Here is a 7,273-nt window from a genome sequence, read left to right as displayed (position 1 = left end):
GTACTGTGTAGTATCTTCAACCTGCTGGTTGTCATAAGGACTAAGGGTAACAAAACAGAGGCAGTGTTCCTCTCTGCTCCGCCATTAGTGATGTCGTGTCACCCACTCCTGGGGCTCCGGCTTTGTTTTCCCATCATGCCCTCACTGCCTGCTGGTTGGTTTAAACAAGCAGTATTCTTCTTCAGCCTTTCAATTATACCATGCCCCGCAGCAGCACCCTGCACCCTCCACATACACGGAGATGGGAGCTAAGAGAGTAGGAGGGATTGATTTGAATTTGGCGTTTAATGGGTGTATTGGTGTTTCAGCGGATTGGTATTGTCATTGGTTGATTTTAACTCCTTATGACTACATATTTTATGTGTTCTATTGTTATGAGTGACACACCTGTAAATGGGATTGGGAAAATTAAAGTTAAGTCTTGAAGGAAGACCGGAAGTCAGCCAATTCCATTTTGTGGTGAACCCCAGGCTGTGAAACAAATGAACCAGAGAGTTCAAAAGTCAAAATGTATTTTTTTAAAATAGATTTATCAACCTAAAATATTTCAAATGTCAATCTCTCCACTACCTAATTGCCAAAAACTTCTTTCACTTCTGTCCCACTGCAGTATCAGTCCATCTCTTCCTCACTGAGTCCCACGGCAGCTAGACACGGGTCAAGTTCTCCTATTGAAAGGGTGAGATCCAGGCTGAAACCCTGCAACCACAAAAGCAGGCCGTCTAGACAAGGCCCCACAGTCCTGACCCCAGTTAGACCCTGTCCCCCCAGGGGCCTATAATACCTTTGTTTCTATGTTGATAAATTCTATTTCCTGTCGTACTAGCCACACAACAAACACTGTGACATCCAAACTTGGAAACTTAGACTACAGGCATGCACATAGCAGTAAGTGACTTTCAGAGCAGAATGAAATGGAGGCTGTGAAATGGCCACATATGGAGGACAGATATGATGCCAAGCAGGCGATTGAGAATATTGTTATTGATTACGACAAAATAATGAACTAACTAAATCATATCGTAAATGCTGCTTATTTGGTGTACAAACAATTTAGAGAAATTTGCGACGATAAGTGAATATATTAAAGAATTAGCAATCTTTAGTAAAATCAATAGTTGAGATTGTTTTACTTTGGTTAACTGATCTGTCTGGTGTGTGTGCCCTGAATATGTCTGGTGTTATGTTGACTTAGGGTCCTTGGTTCCCATAGACGCATGTCTGGATTCTGGGGTTTTGGGGGGTGTAGTCTGGTGATTTAGGCATGAATTATCATCTAGTTAAATGGCGTAAATTAACATACAGCCTTAGACAGAGTACACAAGAGCAGGCCACTTCTATTCAATGGCCCACAAGGGAGCACGGTCTGCTGGCCGGAGACTCCTCATAGTGTCTGTTTTAGCACATGGCCTGCTCATGGCGAGGTGTTATGCTAATTAGCTAGTGTTTGCACATACATGTGTGCACTCTGCCACTAATACATGTTTGTATTGTCTACATGCCAACATTGATTAAATGACCAGGAACAAAGTTGTAAAGACAAGTGAAAAAAATATTATAAGTAACAGAAAAGGTAAGAAATTTGGAGGGAAAAAAAGGGGATATTTTCCAAATCATTGTGCATAAATAAATCCACCACGGCATCATCATTCAATATCTGACGGACTACCCTCTTGTTATGTTGCCTCTTGGAATGAACATAATGAAAATATAATATAGCAGTTTATAACCACAAAGCTGCAAAATTGGCTTCATACGCAACATACTTAGGGGGTGTTTTTTTTTCTTTCTTCATAATATATTTAAGTCATACATCTGTGTAAGTAATGTTTCATTCTTAATCAATAAGTACCACAAAAGAGTCAGCCGGTATTTCAAGACAGTGCGTGGGAAACCCTACTTCCTGTTCTTTGTCCTCCATTTTCTGCCATCACGCCAGCACGGAGCTTGAGGCTCCAATATACGCGGAGATAAAAGCAACACAAGGTCTTGGTAGCTTTCTTCCATTGTTCCTACAGACTGCTTGTCCTCCCCACTCCATCTTCTGCCTCCCCACAGAGAGCCATGAAGTGTCTGAGTCATTCTCGATTACAGTATGTATTTATAGACAGTAGAGTCAGGACCCAGGCCCTGTGTGTGTGCATGCATGAGAGTGTATGTGTGTGTATGTGGGTAGATGGGTGTTTCTAACTCACACTGCCTAAAAACTAGGGCCCGAAGTCCGATGACTCACCTCAGCTACTGGACGCTTCCACCAGGAGAGCTGACGTCACCTGTCCTGAGACCGAGAGTTACTGCTCGCACTGACCTCACTCTGATCCAGGTTAGAGAGGAAAAGTGCCAGAGATTGTCTGTCATGTCGTGGCTTAAAGACACTGCCTCATTTCATCATTTTCTGAGCACAGGTCAAAGTAAATATGTGGCATTGCACTTTGTGAAAACGAAGGCGATGAGGCCGTACAAGCCAGGAACAGCGGAGTAAAATTGTGCATTAGCGTTGTTAACTCCCTCTATCCACACTGTCATTCACTAACTATGTGCATTTTTGTATGTGTGTGGCCAAATTTACGCATGCATGAACAGTCTTTCATGCTCAAGTTTGGAAAACCCAGACCAGTGCACACACACATACAAACACATATGCACACACACGAACAAACACAGGGCTGAGGCCTTTACGTTGTTGATGTTTGAACATCTCAATTGAGAAGGCTATAAGACCTGCAGCTGCCCGTCTCGCCTCGTTGAATAGGGGGGCCTTTTTTTGGGCGGGAAGGCGAGAAGGTGGTGAATGCTTTCCCGATGAGAGATGAGGCATATTGAAAACTATATTAAATTACCCTGATTAACAATTTAGCCACGATCAGGCTAGCCATGGGGGTGCTCTTTGGGGAGGCCCAGAGACTATTCATCCCCACAGCGCCAGGGTCGAAAGGTGCCCCAAGTTCACAGGCTCAGGCCCTTTGTTATGCTAACGCCCTATCCCAAATCAGCTGCCTGCTCCATGGTCAGACACAAGCACTTCCCTGAGAACTTTCAGGGAGTCGTCATTCCACTCCATCTTAACCCCCCAGCCTCCCATCACACACGTAGACAATCCCTACTGACAAATTCCACGCACAATTCAACATTTTTTTGCAAGTTGAAAATGGGTGGGAGATGTGGGTGTTTGGTCTGTGACCTCAAGATGATGGACACTAAAGATGTCGTTATATCTGGAATATTTTTTTTATTCTATGCAAAAATACTGCAAAGTCATGTTTATTTTGTTGTAATGTCAGGACTTTAAATTGTAATGTAATGAGGGAAAATCGTGCCTGTTTATTCTGAGAAAACAACAACTAGGTACTACTTTTTTACAAAAAAATACTTAAAATGATATGTTTCCGTCTTGCTGTCTCAAGGGAGGGATGATCAATACACATTAACAGGCCAGTTGATAAGACATGTAGTAGAGGTCAAGAGTCAAATGCAGGTCAAACACCCTTGACCTAAGGTCAAAGTCTTTAGCGTGAACATGCCGTTGGTGCACAATCACATATGTGTCAAATCTTGAATCAATAATGACAACAGCGCATTTAAGAGTTTTCACAAATTGGTGTACATAGTGAGACTTTTATTGTAGTTTTTTTTTTTTTTTTTACACATTTTATCATGTGAAAAATGCATGATATCACAATATTTTCACAATATTTCTTAACCCAAAAACAGTTTAATATTACATTTATTCAAAAGTATTTTTATTCTTATGTATAATAAAAATGTATTCCAGTTTTGAGGATAACGCATAATGCACTCACACACATACACACCCTCTCTCACACACACTCTTTGTCACTGACATTAACAACATCAACAGCAGCAGAAATGCACATATTATACCACATGAAATGGAAGAAAATGTCTCAAAAAACATGCAATATAATTATATACCACTGTTTGGACGGCACTGAGTACAGCCACGGTCCTGAGTTGTAGGCGTGTATAACTGCCCTCGTCTCTCACTCACTACCGCTGAGCCAAAACCTCAACCAGGAGAGAAAGAAAAAAAAATCCTCATCAATGCAAATTAGAGCCCAGAACCTGGGGAGCCTTGCTTGAGTCACCGGTTTCCCAAAACGCCAAAATCACAGGCTTTCACCTCCAAATCTTGTTGTCATACACGACTACAGATGCTCCATATTAGCACAGGATAGTCAGTCATATCCATGGATTAGTCTGCAGTCACTTAAAAAAGCGTCTCCACACTCAGGCTGCCACAAGAGAAAATAAGGACGCTTCTAATTCTGCCAGCATAATTGCCTGATTATAATGAGCTTCTCTCTCTCTCCCTCTAGCTCTGCCTTTATTTCTCAGTGTGTCTGTTGCTGTATGCGCACACACACACACACATTCACACACTGTAGCCTAATTCTGATATAAATCAGTCTTCAATTGAATGGGGTGGGGGGGTGGGGGGGGGAGCATTAATATTTTCTGGTGCTGCAATGGCGCTCGGCAGTGTGATTGCAACAGACAATACAGTTTGAGAGCAGGAAATGAAATATACAGTAAAACAACAAAATACAGTAAAATAACGAGTCAACTTCACATTCAGATGATTAATTGAATTTGTGGATGTCAGACAGGTGGTAACTCTGCCAGTAATGGTAAGCTAATGCAATGCCAAGAATATACCACTGTGCCCTTTGCTGCTTTGTTAGTTTCATGACTTTCTATGTGAGACACAAAGAAGAAACATGCATTGTACATGATTAATCTGGCCTAATGGACAATAACTTTAAAAAAAACTTACATCACCTAAAAACAAAAAAACAATTGCAAATTTTGGTACGTCTTAAAATCATAAACTCTGTTGATGTAGAGTTCAGTTCTTTAAAAAGAGCATCAAAGTTTCAATGTCACACTTAGCAAACGTGAAATTCATATATTCTTGTATTATTATATCTTAACAAGGCCTTGTAACTGAGGATACTTTGAGTATGAAATATCAAAATCATGAATCAATTCATGAGAGGCCCAAAAAGAAATATAATTATTTTATGTAAGTCTGAAGAAATTCATCTCATGGTTTAACCCCAGAACATAATTATGATTTAATACTGAGATTTTATTACCAAGTCAGCATCACCTAGCATCAAATTAATTACATTTCCGTGACCATTTTATATTCAAATGAGAATAGAACAGTGTCGTTATGTGAAATTGTAGTGTTACATATTTTTCCAGCCTTTTTTAAAACATATTTTATGTTACTTGATAAAAAATGACCGATAAAAATAACAATTATTATTGTTATTATTATTGTTATAACCTCATACACAGCAATTGCTGCACCCTTGTACCAAATGTACATTTTAACCACAGTAATTACAATAATATTAGCTTTTAGATATGAAAGTATATGCAATATGACTTCACTTATAAAACAGAGGGATCTACTCACTCTTCTATTGTGCTTATACATGAGCAAAAATATTAAAATAATTCAGAATATGTATATATTTAAAAAATGTTTATAACATAATTCTAGCCCCATGTATGTTCATTATAAAGTATTTGCAGAGAGATATTAATTTCCAATAACAAAATACTCATATTGTATGTTGCAGAATGTTACAAAAAGAAGCATGCACACAAAGTTTTGGAGTAGTTGTTATTCTGTCTGCAATGTTTTCACTTTAGCTATAGCATACATTGCCTTGTTCCACCAGGATTTGTTCTTTCATCCCTCTAAAGCTGTCTAAGCCCAGACACAGGCTAAATGAGCATGCCCACTCATGAATGCTGTTGCTTAATTACAATCCCTGATGGAAAAACCGCCGAGGGAGAAGCCTGAACGCAGCCACACGATAGGAAAGAAACAGAAGCTTTTTTTCCTGGAAAAAAAAAAGATAAAATGCATGTGTTCAAGGATATATGAACGTCATTAATTGTAATAGGTGATTTTTTTCCCCCATCCTCCACACAAAATACAAAGGCAATCTGCATGTGCATCAATTTAATTTACAGAAATGAGATTGATGTATTGAGCGGGGACCTTGGAAGGCCCCGTTATTGTGTTGGATGCAAAGGCACTGTGGTATCTGAAAATGGGATCTAATGTCAACAGTGGTTTGGATTGACATTTACATACAGTGTGTTGGAGGTATTTAACTATCAGCTGCATGGGATTACATGAAAAATAATTAAACTACTATTGGCTATAACCTACAGTAAGTCCAAGTATAATTAAGATTTGCTATTGCTGTTTCATCAGGCCAGAATGGGCCAAATTACACATCTACACCAAAGAGGAAATGATCATGTGAAGTCAAATGTAATGTCTAGAAATGGCTGTTGTCTGAGTGTACTGTATTTTAGATAATATAATTCAGAAATAGAGATGGTGCATCCTAGATATTAATTCCTGATATATTTGAAACCTTTACGAAATACATTTTACACAGTGAATTTCTCTGGTATATTTCTGCGGTTAACCAAATGTGTGCTCCGAATGCCACATTACTCTATTTAAGCAAAAAGCTCCGGGTTTCTGTAAAGGAACTCTATGCTACACATAAATTATTCAGTAGTATTTGCATTTGCATTGTAATTTGCATTCTTGTAGATTACAGAGAATGGAGAAGGAGGCGCTGCACCAAAGAGAATTACATTCTGAACCATTTTCAGTCTTACTGGTGACGAGTTGACATAGATTTTTGTTCCACTTTCCTCTTCTGCTTCGAGGTATACTGCTGAGATCAGTGACACACATTTCAAACTGTTGTTTGATTAATAAAAGAAGGAAACGATGTATAATGCTCACCAGCACTCACACACAAAAAGCGCTGCCATTAAAAATGAATCGTGACATTGAACAATGAGTCTATTTGATTGACGAGGCTGAGATTTTCACTGTAATATTCTCATCATCTTTATTTATATTGTAAGGCTTGTGAGTTGAAACTCAAAGGAACCAGTAGGCACGGAGGAGATGTCATATGGATTAAACACTAGGAAGGGGTGTGAAACTCTCACAGTACACTGAAGATCCTGGCTATTATGTTTCATCTAAAAATAACAAGCCTGACTAAAAAGAACAGACAACACTGAATAAGAAAAGAAGAAAAAAAACACAAGCTCCAGAGAGAAAAGAGTTCAAACAGCAGCAGTAATAGTGCTGAGTGTGATATGGAATACAACGACGAGAATGTACAGTATGAGACTCCCTTCAATTATAAATGAAAAGGAAATCAGTGTGAAATGTATGGAATAACCCAGATACTGAAAT

Source organism: Centropristis striata, chromosome 7 (genome assembly GCF_030273125.1).
Source record: "Centropristis striata isolate RG_2023a ecotype Rhode Island chromosome 7, C.striata_1.0, whole genome shotgun sequence".
NCBI classification, from domain to species: Eukaryota; Metazoa; Chordata; class Actinopteri; order Perciformes; family Serranidae; genus Centropristis; species Centropristis striata.
The sequence above is the reverse complement of the archived record's forward strand: the minus strand, read 5'-3'. Positions refer to the sequence as shown.